The sequence below is a fragment of the Zea mays genome, chromosome 10 (assembly GCF_902167145.1).
Source record: "Zea mays cultivar B73 chromosome 10, Zm-B73-REFERENCE-NAM-5.0, whole genome shotgun sequence".
In the NCBI taxonomy this organism is placed as follows: Eukaryota; Viridiplantae; Streptophyta; class Magnoliopsida; order Poales; family Poaceae; genus Zea; species Zea mays.
The window spans coordinates 150,188,762-150,201,836 of NC_050105.1; the positions used below are offsets into that span (position 1 = coordinate 150,188,762).

Here is a 13,075-nt window from a genome sequence, read left to right on the forward strand (position 1 = left end):
TGTTAGTTTTGAGTGCATGATCGAAGGCTCAAGGAAAATCAACGAGCTTGATGATGCCACCACATCCGAAGCTCAACCCGTTGCATTCAAGGCAACGGAGGAGAAGAAGGAGGAGTCTACACCAAGTCGACAACCAATAGATGCCTCCAAGCTCGACAATGAGGAAATGGCGCTCGTCATCAAGAGCTTCCGCCAAATCCTCAAGCAAAGGAAGGGGAAGGACTACAAGTCCCGCTCCAAGAAGGTTTGCTACAAATGTGGTAAGCCCGGTCATTTTATTGCTAAATGTCCCATATCTAGTGACAGTGACCGAGGCGACGACAAGAAGGGGAGAAGAAAGGAGAAAAAGAGATACTACAAGAAGAAGAGCGGCGATGCCCATATTTGTCGGGAGTGGGATTCCGACGAAATCTCAAGCGACTCCTCCGACGACGAGGACGCCGCCAACATCGTCGTCACCAAGGGACTCCTCTTCCCTAACGTCGGCCACAAGTGCCTCATGGCAAAGGACGGCAAACGGAAGAAGGTTAAATCCAACTCCTCCACTAAATATGAATCTTCTAGTGATGATAATGCTAGTGATGAGGAGGATAATTTGCGTGTTCTCTTTGCCAATCTTAACATGGAGCAAAAAGAAAAATTAAATGAATTGGTTAGTGCTATTCATGAAAAGGATGACCTTTTGGACTCCCAAGAGGATTGTCTAATTAAAGAAAACAAGAGACATGTTAAGGTTAAAAAGGCTTATGCTCTAGAAGTAGAAAAATGTGAAAAATTATCTAGTGAGCTAAGCACTTGCCGTGAGATGATTGACAACCTTAGGAATGAGAATGCTAGTTTAAATGCTAAGGTTGATTCTCATGTTTGCATTGTTTCAACTTCCAATCCTAAAGATAATGATGATGATTTGCTTGCTAGGATTGAAGAATTAAACATTTCTCTTACTAGCCTTAGATTAGAGAATGAAAATTTGATTGCTAAGGTTAAAGATTTTGATGTTTGCAATTCTATTATTTCCGACCTTAGAATTAAGAATGATATGTTACATGCTAAGGTTGTTGAATTAAAATCTTGCAAACCCTCTACATCTATTGTTGAGCATGTATCTATTTGTACTAAATGTAGAGATATTGATGTTGATGCTATTCATGATCACATGATTTTAATTAAGCAACAAAATGATCATATAGCTAAACTAGATGCTAAAATTGCCGAGCACAACTTAAAAAATGAGAAATTTAAATTTGCTCGTAGCATGCTTTATAATGGGAGACGCCCTGGCATTAAGGATGGCATTGGCTTCCAAAGGGGAGACAATGTCAAAATTAGTGCCCCTCCTAAAAGATTGTCAAATTTTGTTAAGGGCAAGGCTCCCATGCCTCAGGATAACGAGGGTTACATTTTATACCCTGTCGGTTATCCCGAGGACAAAATTAGAAAAATTCATTCTAGGAAGTCTCACTCTGGCCCTAATCATGCTTTTATGTATAAGGGTGAGACATCTAGCTCTAGGCAACCAACCCGTGCCAAGTTGCCTAGAAAGAAAACTCCTAATGCATCAAATGATCATGCTATTTCATTTAAAACTTTTGATGCATCCTATGTGTTGACTAACAAATCCGGCAAAGTAGTTGCCAAGTTTGTTGGGGGCAAACACAAGGGCTCCAAGACTTGTGTTTGGGTACCCAAAGTTCTTGTTTCTAATGCCAAAGGACCCAAAATAGTTTGGGTACCTAAAATCAAGAACTAAATTTGTTTTATAGGTTTATGCATCCGGGGGCTCAAGTTGGATACTCGACAGCGGGTGCACAAACCACATGACCGGGGAGAAAAGGATGTTCTCCTCATATGAGAAAAACAAAGATCCCCAACGAGCTATCACATTCGGGGATGGAAATCAAGGTTTGGTCAAAGGACTTGGTAAAATTGCTATATCTCCTGACCATTCTATTTCAAATGTTTTTCTTGTTGATTCTTTAGATTACAACTTGCTTTCTGTTTCCCAATTATGTCAAATGGGCTACAACTGTCTTTTTACTGATATAGGTGTCACTGTCTTTAGAAGAAGTGATGATTCAATAGCATTTAAGGGTGTGTTAGAGGGTCAGCTATACTTAGTAGATTTTGATAGAGCTGAACTCGACACATGCTTAATCGCTAAGACTAACATGGGTTGGCTTTGGCACCGCCGACTAGCCCATGTTGGGATGAAGAATCTTCATAAGCTTCTAAAGGGAGAACATATTTTAGGATTAACAAATGTTCATTTTGAGAAAGACAGGATTTGTAGCGCATGTCAGGCGGGGAAGCAAGTTGGAGTCCATCATCCACACAAGAACATCATGACGACCGACAGGCCGCTTGAGCTACTCCACATGGATCTATTCGGCCCGATTGCTTACATAAGCATCGGTGGGAGTAAGTATTGTCTTGTAATTGTGGATGATTATTCTCGCTTCACTTGGGTATTCTTTTTACAGGAAAAATCTCAAACCCAAGAGACCTTAAAGGGATTCTTGAGACGGGCTCAAAATGAGTTCGGCTTAAGGATCAAGAAAATAAGAAGCGACAACGGGACGGAGTTCAAGAACTCTCAAATTGAAGGCTTTCTTGAGGAGGAGGGCATCAAGCATGAGTTCTCTTCTCCCTACACCCCTCAACAAAATGGTGTAGTAGAGAGGAAGAATCGAACTCTATTGGACATGGCAAGAACCATGCTTGATGAGTACAAGACACCGGACCGGTTTTGGGCCGAAGCGGTCAACACCGCCTGCTACGCCATCAACCGGTTATATCTTCACCGAATCCTCAAGAAGACATCATATGAACTCCTAACCGGTAAAAAGCCCAACATTTCATACTTTAGAGTTTTTGGTAGCAAATGCTTTATTCTTGTTAAAAGAGGTAGAAAATCTAAATTTGCTCCTAAAACTGTAGAAGGCTTTTTACTTGGTTATGACTCAAACACAAGGGCATATAGGGTCTTTAACAAGTCCACTGGACTAGTTGAAGTCTCATGTGACGTTGTGTTTGATGAAACTAACGGCTCTCAAATAGAGCAAGTTGATCTTGATGAGATAGGTAATGAAGAGGCTCCATGCATAGCGCTAAGGAACATGTCCATTGGGGACGTGTGTCCTAAGGAATCCGAAGAGCCTTCAAGTGCACAAGATCAACCATCCTCCTCCATGCAAGCATCTCCACCAACTCAAAATGAGGATGAGGCTCAAGTTGATGAAGGGCAAAATCAAGAAGATGAGCCACATCAAGATAATGGCAATGATCAAGGGGGAGATGCAAATGATCAAGAAAAGGAGGATGAGGAAGAACCAAGACCGTCACACCCAAGAGTCCACCAAGCAATACAACGAGATCACCCCGTCGACACCATCCTCGGCGACATTCATAAGGGGGTAACTACTCGATCTCGGGTTGCTCATTTTTGTGAACATTACTCTTTTGTCTCCTCTATTGAGCCACACAGGGTAGAGGAAGCTCTCCAAGATTCGGATTGGGTGATGGCGATGCAAGAGGAGCTCAACAACTTCACTAGGAATGAGGTATGGCATTTAGTTCCACGTCCTAACCAAAATGTTGTAGGAACCAAATGGGTCTTCCGCAACAAGCAAGACGAGCATGGTGTGGTGACAAGGAACAAAGCTCGACTCGTGGCCAAAGGATACTCACAAGTCGAAGGTTTGGATTTCGGTGAAACCTATGCACCCGTAGCTAGGCTTGAGTCAATTCGCATATTATTGGCCTATGCTACTTACCATGGCTTTAAGCTTTATCAAATGGACGTGAAAAGTGCTTTCCTCAATGCACCAATCAAGGAAGAGGTCTATGTTGAGCAACCTCCCGGCTTTGAAGACAGTGAGTATCCTAACCATGTTTATAGGCTCTCTAAGGCGCTTTATGGGCTCAAGCAAGCCCCAAGAGCATGGTATGAATGCCTAAGAGATTTCCTTATTGCTAATGGCTTCAAAGTCGGCAAGGCCGATCCTACTTTGTTCACTAAAACTCTTGCAAATGATTTGTTCGTATGCCAAATTTATGTTGATGATATTATATTTGGGTCTACTAACGAATCTACTTGTGAAGAATTTAGTAGGATCATGACAAAGAAATTCGAGATGTCTATGATGGGGGAGTTGAAGTATTTTCTAGGATTTCAAGTCAAGCAACTCCAAGAGGGCACCTTCATTAGCCAAACAAAGTATACTCAACATATTCTAAGCAAGTTTGGGATGAAGGATGCCAAGCCCATCAAGACACCCATGGGAACCAATGGGCATCTCGACCTCGACACGGGAGGTAAGTCCGTGGATCAAAAGGTATACCGGTCGATGATTGGTTCATTGCTTTATTTATGTGCATCTCGGCCGGACATTATGCTTTCCGTTTGCATGTGTGCAAGATTCCAATCCGACCCTAAGGAATCCCACCTTACGGCCGTAAAACGAATCTTGAGATATTTGGCTTATACTCCTAAGTTTGGGCTTTGGTACCCTCGGGGATCCACATTTGATTTGATTGGTTATTCGGATGCCGATTGGGCAGGGTGCAAAATTAATAGGAAGAGCACATCGGGGACTTGCCAGTTCTTGGGAAGATCCTTGGTGTCTTGGGCTTCAAAGAAGCAAAATTCGGTCGCTCTTTCCACCGCCGAAGCCGAGTACATTGCCGCAGGTCATTGTTGCGCGCAATTGCTTTGGATGAGGCAAACCCTGCGGGACTACGGTTACAAATTAACCAAAGTCCCTTTGCTATGTGATAATGAGAGTGCAATCAAAATGGCCGACAATCCCGTCGAGCATAGCCGCACTAAGCACATAGCCATTCGGTACCATTTTCTTAGGGATCACCAACAAAAGGGAGATATCGAGATTGCTTACATTAATACTAAAGATCAATTAGCTGATATCTTTACCAAGCCACTTGATGAACAAACTTTTACCAAACTTAGGCATGAGCTCAATATTCTTGATTCTCGCAACTTCTTTTGCTAGATTGCACACATAGCTCATTTATGTACTTTTGATCATATCTCTTTTATATGCTATGACTAATGTGTTTCCAAGTCTATTTCAAATCAAGTCATAGGTATATTGAAAGGGAATTGGAGTTTTAGGCGAAGACAAAGGCTTCCACTCCGCAACCCATCCTTCGCCGTCGCTCCAAGCCACTCTCCATCTTTGGGGGAGAGAACAAAAGGACTTCATCTTTGGTATAACCTTAACTCATTTGTTTATGACCAAAGAGGAAGACATTACTTCAAGGGCTCTAATGATTCCGTTTTTGGCGATTCATGCCAAAGGGGGAGAAAGTATGAGCCCAAAGCAAAAGGACCGCACCACCACCAATTTCAAAAACTTAGTGCTTTCCAAAAGTATTTATCAATTGGTATCCTATTGTGTTCAAAAAGGGGAGAAAGTAGTATTTCAAAAATGGTATATCAAAACCCTCTTGAACACTAAGAGGAGTATCTCATTTAGGGGGAGTTTTTTGTTTAGTCAAAGGAAAGGCATTTGAAACAAGGGGAGAAAATTTCAAATCTTGAAAATGCTTTGCAAAACTCTTATTCATTTACCTTTGATTATTTGCAAAAGATCTTTGAAATGGATTTACAAAAAGAATTTGCAAAAACAAAACATGTGGTGCAAACGTGGTCCAAAATGTTATATAAGAAAGAAACAATTCCATGCATATCTTGTAAGTAGTTATATTGGCTCAATTCCAAGCAACCTTTACACTTACATTATGCAAACTAGTTCAATTATGCACTTCTATATTTGCTTTGGTTTGTGTTGGCATCAATCACCAAAAAGGGGGAGATTGAAAGGGAATTAGGCTTACACCTAGTCCCTAATTAATTTTGGTGGTTGAATTGACCAACACAAATTATTGGACTAACTAGTTTGCCCAAGTGTATAGATTATACAGGTGTTAAAGGTTCACACTCAGCCAATAAAAAGACCAAGTTTTGGATTCAACAAAGGAGCAAAAGGGGCAACCGAAGGCACCCCTGGTCTGGCGCACCGGACTGTCCGGTGCGCCACCGGACATGTCCGGTGCACCAGGGGGACTCAGACTCAAACTCGCCACCTTCGGGAATTTCCAGAGGCACTCGCGCTATAATTCATCGGACTGTCCGGTGTACACCGGACAGTGTCCGGTGCGCCAAGGGAGGTCGGCCTCAGGAACTCGCCAGCTTCGGGAAACGCCAACGGCTAGTCCGCTATAATTCACCGGACTGTCCGGTGTGCACCGGACTGTCCGGTGCGACTCCGGAGCAACGGCTACCTCCGCGCCAACGGCTCTCTGCCGCGCATTTAATGCGCGCTCTGCGCACGCAGAGGGCAGGCTCGCCCATGCTGGCACACCGGACAGCAAACAGTACATGTCCTGTGTGCACCGGACACCCAGGCGGGCCCACATGTCAGAAGCTCCAACGATCAGAATCCAACGGCAGTGATGACGTGGCAGGGGGCACCGGACTGTCCGGTGCGCCATCGAGCAGACAGCCTCCCAACGGCCACTTTTGGTGGTTGGGGCTATAAATACCCCAACCACCCCACCATTCATTGCATCCAAGTTTTCCACTTCCCAACTACTACAAGAGCTCTAGCATTCAATTCTAGACACACTAAAAGATCAAATCCTCTCCAATTCCACACACAAAACCCTAGTGACTAGAGAGAGTGATTTGCTTGTGTTCTTTCGAGCTCTTGCGCTTGGATTGCTTTCTTCTTTCTTGATCCTTTCTTTGCAATCAATCTCACTTGTAATTGAGGCAAGAGACACCAATCTTGTGGTGGTCCTTGCGGGAACTTTGTGTTCCAAGTGATTGAGAAAAGAAAGCTCACTCGGTCCGAGGGACCGTTTGAGAGAGGGAAGGGTTGAAAGAGACCCGGCCTTTGTGGCCTCCTCAACGGGGAGTAGGTTTGAAAGAACCGAACCTCGGTAAAACAAATCCGCGTGTCACACACTTCATTATTCGCTTGCGATTTGTTTTGCACCCTCTCTCGCGGACTCGTTTATATTTCTAACGCTAACCCGGCTTGTAGTTGTGTTTATATTTGTAAATTTCAGTTTCACCCTATTCACCCCCCCTCTAGGCGACTATCAATTACCATATTCATTATATTAATCAGAGCATTTCTCTACTAAACCTTAAGGGTGCACGGAGGGCGTCCACCACCGAACCGTGCCCCCGCCCGCGAGTTTGGCCACGACGCGCGTCTTCCCCCCACCCACCCGTGAATCACGCCCGCACGCATCGCGCCGCCGTGATGCCTGCCACCCGCGCAATCCACACCGCCCGCGATCCCCCGGCGCGCGTCTTCCCCCCCCCCACACCCGCGAATCACGCCCGCACGCGTCGCGCCGCCGTGATGCCCGCCGTCCGCGCAATCCACAGACGCCTCTGCATCCGCCGCGAGATCCCCTTGCGCTCGCATGCCCCCGCTCGCCTGCGCCTCCCACGCCCACACACCCAGCCACCGCCGACCACGCTCGCGGATCTCGCCCACAACAACGCGTGACCGAGCCCCCGCCGTGTCTCCTTCCATCCTCGCGTATACGTCGGCGTCTCCTTCCATATATGCCAACGGAGGCGACCGCGGAGGCCGCTCCCCCGCGTGCACAACATCCCGCGTTCCCCTCTCCCCCAGGTCCTGCCGCAGCGCGTTGCTCAGTACCCCAGCCACTGCCCGCTAGCCCCCCCCACACACATACCCATCCTCGCCGGCCTCAGCACCGCAAACGCCGCCCGCGCGTCACTTCCCCGCCCTTCAATGGTGTCCTCCTCCCCATCACTCGGGGGCAGCAAGGCAACCGATGGGGACGTGTCCAACTTCACTGCCTTCCTCCAGGCCTCGCCGAAGTCATTCGTGGTCGTCGAGTTCTTCACCCACTGGTCGGCCTCCTTTTTCCTTTTTGTTCTCGTTGATACGATGCAGCTGGGCTCCTTCAAAATCGATCGGCGTATTAGTTGGGATCGGGATCGTTCAACCTATGGCTCTACACCCAAATGATTATCTCGTCTCGCTTGTGGTGTGGGCGGTACCTGAACAATATAGCTCCAGCGATTTTTTGGTGGTTTTCCAGTATGCTAGGGTTGTTTTGTTAGTTTATGCTGAGGCCTATTGGATGGGGTGGATGCCCAGTTCTGTCCGAGTAGCGTGCTGCAGCCATGCTTCATCGGTACTTTTAGATGTACAGGAGCAAATATGAAGTCAAAAGGATTGTAAACATAATGTCCTCGGATATAAGCACTATGGATGTCAAGCTAAAAATAGCACTGTAGCAACATGTTAAATTGTACGTTCAGTCAAAAACAATTTCTACAACTATGTGCGTTCTGTATGGTGGGCCTCATCGAGTCTTACTTCATCATTATTTTTCCTGAAATTGTACTAAAGTGATATACTGATATTACTGTCAAATTTCTACATAGGAAGTAACTTAATGTATATGCAACCTTGGGATGATCTCAAACTTGTTGTGTCTCACTCCAAAATGCACAAACTCTAGATTTACCTGTCAACCTGCTTTGGAATTTTGAACTTTACATTACTAATGATTTATCCAATTTGTCCCCTCGCTGCCAAATTAAAAAATAAGCACTTTGTGTTTGTTTGTGTAGGTGCAATGGTCACCAGCCCAGAAGGTCATGGTCGACCCACGCGATGCAACCCAATTGGATGAAGCTGGGTTTAGGGGCCTTCTTCGTTGGTTTGACTGAGTTTCTTCTTAGTTAAATAAAGTGGGGCAATATTTCCTCACCGACTTGTATGGTTTGTTGCCTATGCTAATCATCTTTACTGATAAGACTTCCAATATTTTTTGACACAAATATCTGGGCATGCAGCACAAAGCCGACCATGGCAGATGTTATCGGTTTCGATCTAGGCACACCGAATTCATGCATCTCCGTATTGGAATGAAAGGTGTGTTTTTAACTTGTTCATCCTAAAATCTGCCATATTCAGTTGTTTGTAAATGGGTTGTTGTATCCATCTGTAGTAGATTTCATGCTTCAATCACTAAAATTAGTTTGGGCCAGCTGTTGTATCAATATGTACTTAATGTCATGGTTTGAAATAGCTACGATTTGAGTAAATTTTGTGGCAATTAGCTCCATCTGCTGTTCTGGAGGATGGAACAACAGTGGTGGTCAAGAGATTGAAGGAAGTGGTGGCATGAAAGAGGGAATTTGAACAGCAGATGGAGCTAATTGGCAAGGTTTGCCAGCATCAGAACACTGTCCCATTGCGTGCTTACTACTACTCCAAGGATGAGAAGCTCTTTGTGTATGTCCCACTAGGTAGCCTTTGTGCTGCTTTGCATGGTATGTCCCCTTCATTTCAAATAATCTGTCTGAATCATTTTACATTTTGTTACCTGTCATATTGTTAGATTGAAATTTAGTTTTCAAAATTGAAGCTATTTGATACTTCAACTTGAAAGTATAATCCAGATGGGGGTCGCATACTTGAATTCTCAAAGTGGGGATGCTTTACATTGATTGTAGAGAACTCTCTAATTCTGGGTTATGTAAATTATAATCTTTGGTCCTTACTCCTTAGTTTTTTTCTGAATAAGGTAAAAAAAATTTCTGAATAAGGTATTTATTATTTGTAACGTAGACATACACTCCAGATGTACTATCTTCAGTCCTTAGTTTTTATTCTTCTGAATATAACATAGTTTTTTACAAAGGATGTTGACATATACCTTCCTCAAATCATTTGGTATTTGGGATTCCAATAGCTGTTCTGGAGTTCCCTAGAAACAGTTAACAAGACCTGCTCTTGTTGCTAGAATTTTGGGCTTTTGAGATACTGAAATTTTCTGGCCTTTGCAGTGAATGCAAAAGAATAATTGGTGGTTTCATAGTGCTGCCTTGCTTTTCTGTTACCTACTTAATCTTCAAGAACGACATGGACAGTTGCTGCTGTCGGCAGGGAAGAAAATTGAACATTACGGTAGAAATCTAAAAAGAAGAGTATAGAGAAAAGCTTGGACAAGAGATAGTGGCGGTCACTCACTTTGGTAGAAGGTTACTCTTGCATGTAGTACGTACAGGTACAGTACTATAGAACACTGCAGCAACTGACGTCGTCCTGGGGGCTCGTTAGTGCAGGCAATGCTGGCGGGAACAGGAGGAATAATACTAGGCAGACACCGGAGACTAGAACGGTCATCAGTTCCCAGGCACCGGAGACTAGAATGGACAGTTGGGGGTATAAGTAGCACTACATGGGTTAATGTTGTGTTGCATATTATTAATCAGGTTTAGACACATTTGGTTGATCTACTTAATCACCATGAACTGGAAACTGTGTGATTTTACTAGGAGGGCTATAGGACTTTTGACATATTTTTGACAGAACACCTGAGTTTGCTTTCATTTCTTTTTCATCTAATTTGTCTGTATGGACATGTTCTCTTTTGCTTGGATACCACAAATTTAATTGGTTACTGAGATTTTGGGACTGGGTCAACAAATGAAAGGTGCATTTCAAGTTTTGCTTCTGTGATGTTTCCACTTTTATTTTCAGTTATTTCACCTGTTTTGCTAACTTATTGTCTGAAAGTCTGACTAGGCTCATTATACATATTTCTATGAAAATGAAACTGTATGGTAGTTGGTTGCAGACTAATTGTTGATTGTAAAATCCAGGTAACAAAGTTGCTGGAAGAACCCCATTGGACTAGGAGACCAGGGTGAAGATAGCTCTGGGCACTGCACGCGGAATGGCTTACCTTCACTCCGTGGGTAGCGGCGGGAAGTTCATTCACGGGAACATGAAGTCAAGCAACATCCTTCTCTCATAGGAACTCGGCGCCTACGTCACCGAGTTCGGCCTTGCCCAGCTCATGTCCACGCCCCACGTCCACCCACTGCAAGAGGAATGGCTTACCTTCACTCCGTGTGTCTCAAGTATGAACGCTTATGCTTTTCTGGATCAATTGAAATGTCTTTCATCTTCTATGACTATGCATGTGTTTTTCAAGCAATACTTGGTACTCGAGCATCAGAGATCATAAAGCTTGTTCCTTTTTGTCTCCATTTATCAGTCGAGGGGGAGTCACCAACGAACGACCCACAATTGGTAAGCCTCGTTATTCGACTGGATTTTTTATTTCACCTTTAGAGAATACTTCTCATTACCTAACTGCTTTGTTCTCTTGCCATTTCTGATTCTGCTGTTATGATACTGATGGAATCCTCATTCGCCGCTGCTAAGGAGTTTGAGCAGGACTAGAGAGGAGACGTCAGTTCTTCCTCCTCCGCTCAGTGCGACCATTCTCCCTGTCCCTCAACTCTGAACTCTTAGAACAATGATGATCACTGCCACTCCCCGCTCATTTTTTCTGAAGGGGCAATATCCATCTTCTTGTTGTTTTGTACTAAAACGTCTATAATTTGGAACAGAGGAAGTACTAAAAATGAATAGAAGCATCACTATACAGTATTTTGCAGAATATGTTGAAGAAAGGTTATAAGCTGATGCTGTCAAAATATTTTTTTTGGCAAGGCAGTACATTGGAGGGGAAATACCAGAAGCTTGGAGCTCTGCCCCGACTTTCTTGATCGGCTTGCCAACTGGCTTGTATTCATCACCGAAAACCATTTCTTGTCTTGAGTGTATTGGTAAATAATTTCTGTCAACCTCAAGATTTTCCTTCAGTGAGTACCTACCGCTAATATTTGTAGTTCTATTAGTAAGTGATCCATTGATAACATTAACCTTTGCTGTTTCATTCATGTTGTTGGCTAAGGAGGCACTACAAGAAACTGATAAATGTTCGTGGGTTTTGTTAAGAACGTGGGTACCGACGTTCTTATATCAGTTAAGTTCATGGGTTTTTTTAAGAACATGGGTACCCATGTTCTTAAATTAAGATCGTGGGTCCTAGCCAAAACCGTCGAACTTAGCCTATTAGGAACGTGGGTACCCACGTTCTTAAATTAAGTTCGTGGGCCAACTCGAAACCGTCGAACTTAAGCCAAAAAAAAACCTAAATCCCATCCCGCGCCGCGAGTCTCTTTTCACCAGCTTTCTTTTCCGCCCACGTGCAGCACTGTGCCGCCCAGGGCGCCGCCCACCCATGCCGCCCACCGCGCCCCCCTCCAGCCCACCGCCAGCAGCACCCGCGCCGCCAGCAGCACCCGCGCTGCCCACCCGCGCCGCCCACCGCGCCCGCCGCAACCTCCCGTACTTTGCCTGGTACACTTCGTGCCGCCGCCGCAACCTCCTCCTCCCCGTCACAGGTGAGCGAATCGAGGGCTCCTCCCGTACTTCTTTAGTGTTGCTGTTTCTTGTTGTTGCCGAGGATGTTTAGAGGACTGGATACTGGAGGCTGGGTGATAGGTTGCAGTCATGCAGTGGGGTTCGCTGGTTCTATTAAGTGTTGGATCCGTAGTAGGAGTAAGGTTCGCCAAAGTTGCTGAGACTTCCTTGGTGACCTGTGGATGCTTTGATCCTGTGTTTATTTCAAGGTGGCTAGTAGTATTGCACTAGATCTCCTCTCCTTGTAAATTTTCGATATAATAAGCTTCTGGTAATGGACGTATAGTTCATCTGTGCACGTGAACACTGCAGAGATCCTTGTGATTAGAATTTAGAAAGGAACTTTTGGATCTAGTCGTTTAATGACCACGAAAATGTATTGGTCCTGATTTGGAACTTCCGAAACTATGGCCTTATTGTTCTTATTGTTTTTGTAGTTCCATCTGGCTATAATTTTTTTTGGCAAATTTTGGTTCTTTTGCAGAGCAGGTTAGGCTTATAACCAAATGCTGATTCAAGATTTCTTAAATGTTTGAAAATATTATATGACTCATGTCCACAAATCCTGGAGATGGAATTCTTTCCACCAAAAAGGGGAAGGGTCATGAGGTTTGTGCATTGGACATTGATGTGCTTGTGCTCATGTGCTGGACTTCTTGAGCTGTCGAGTGTCAGATGCATCGAATGCCTTCTGATAAGAAAATGACATTTCAGATCATCAGTTGTGAGGAATCATAACTGGCCGCGATAGGAAGTGCTAGCTGCAGCAGCAC

The 13,075-nt window shown here is 44.5% G+C and overlaps 1 long non-coding RNA gene across 6 annotated transcripts; it reads left to right on the top strand.

Moving 5' to 3' along the window:
* Positions 1-7,694: 7,694 nt before the first annotated feature.
* Positions 7,695-11,783, top strand: LOC103642189 (uncharacterized). Of its 6 annotated transcripts, none has more exons than XR_002265768.2 (6): positions 7,695-7,918; positions 8,648-8,767; positions 8,873-8,951; positions 9,140-11,120; positions 11,256-11,305; positions 11,547-11,783. It is a non-coding gene; the product is annotated as an uncharacterized lncRNA (long non-coding RNA). The 6 variants fall into 6 exon arrangements; XR_002265767.2 differs by having other exon boundaries at positions 11,551-11,783; XR_004853447.1 differs by lacking the exon at positions 11,547-11,783 and having other exon boundaries at positions 8,648-8,793; positions 9,140-9,352; positions 10,688-11,120; positions 11,256-11,477.
* Positions 11,784-13,075: the final 1,292 nt, after the last annotated feature.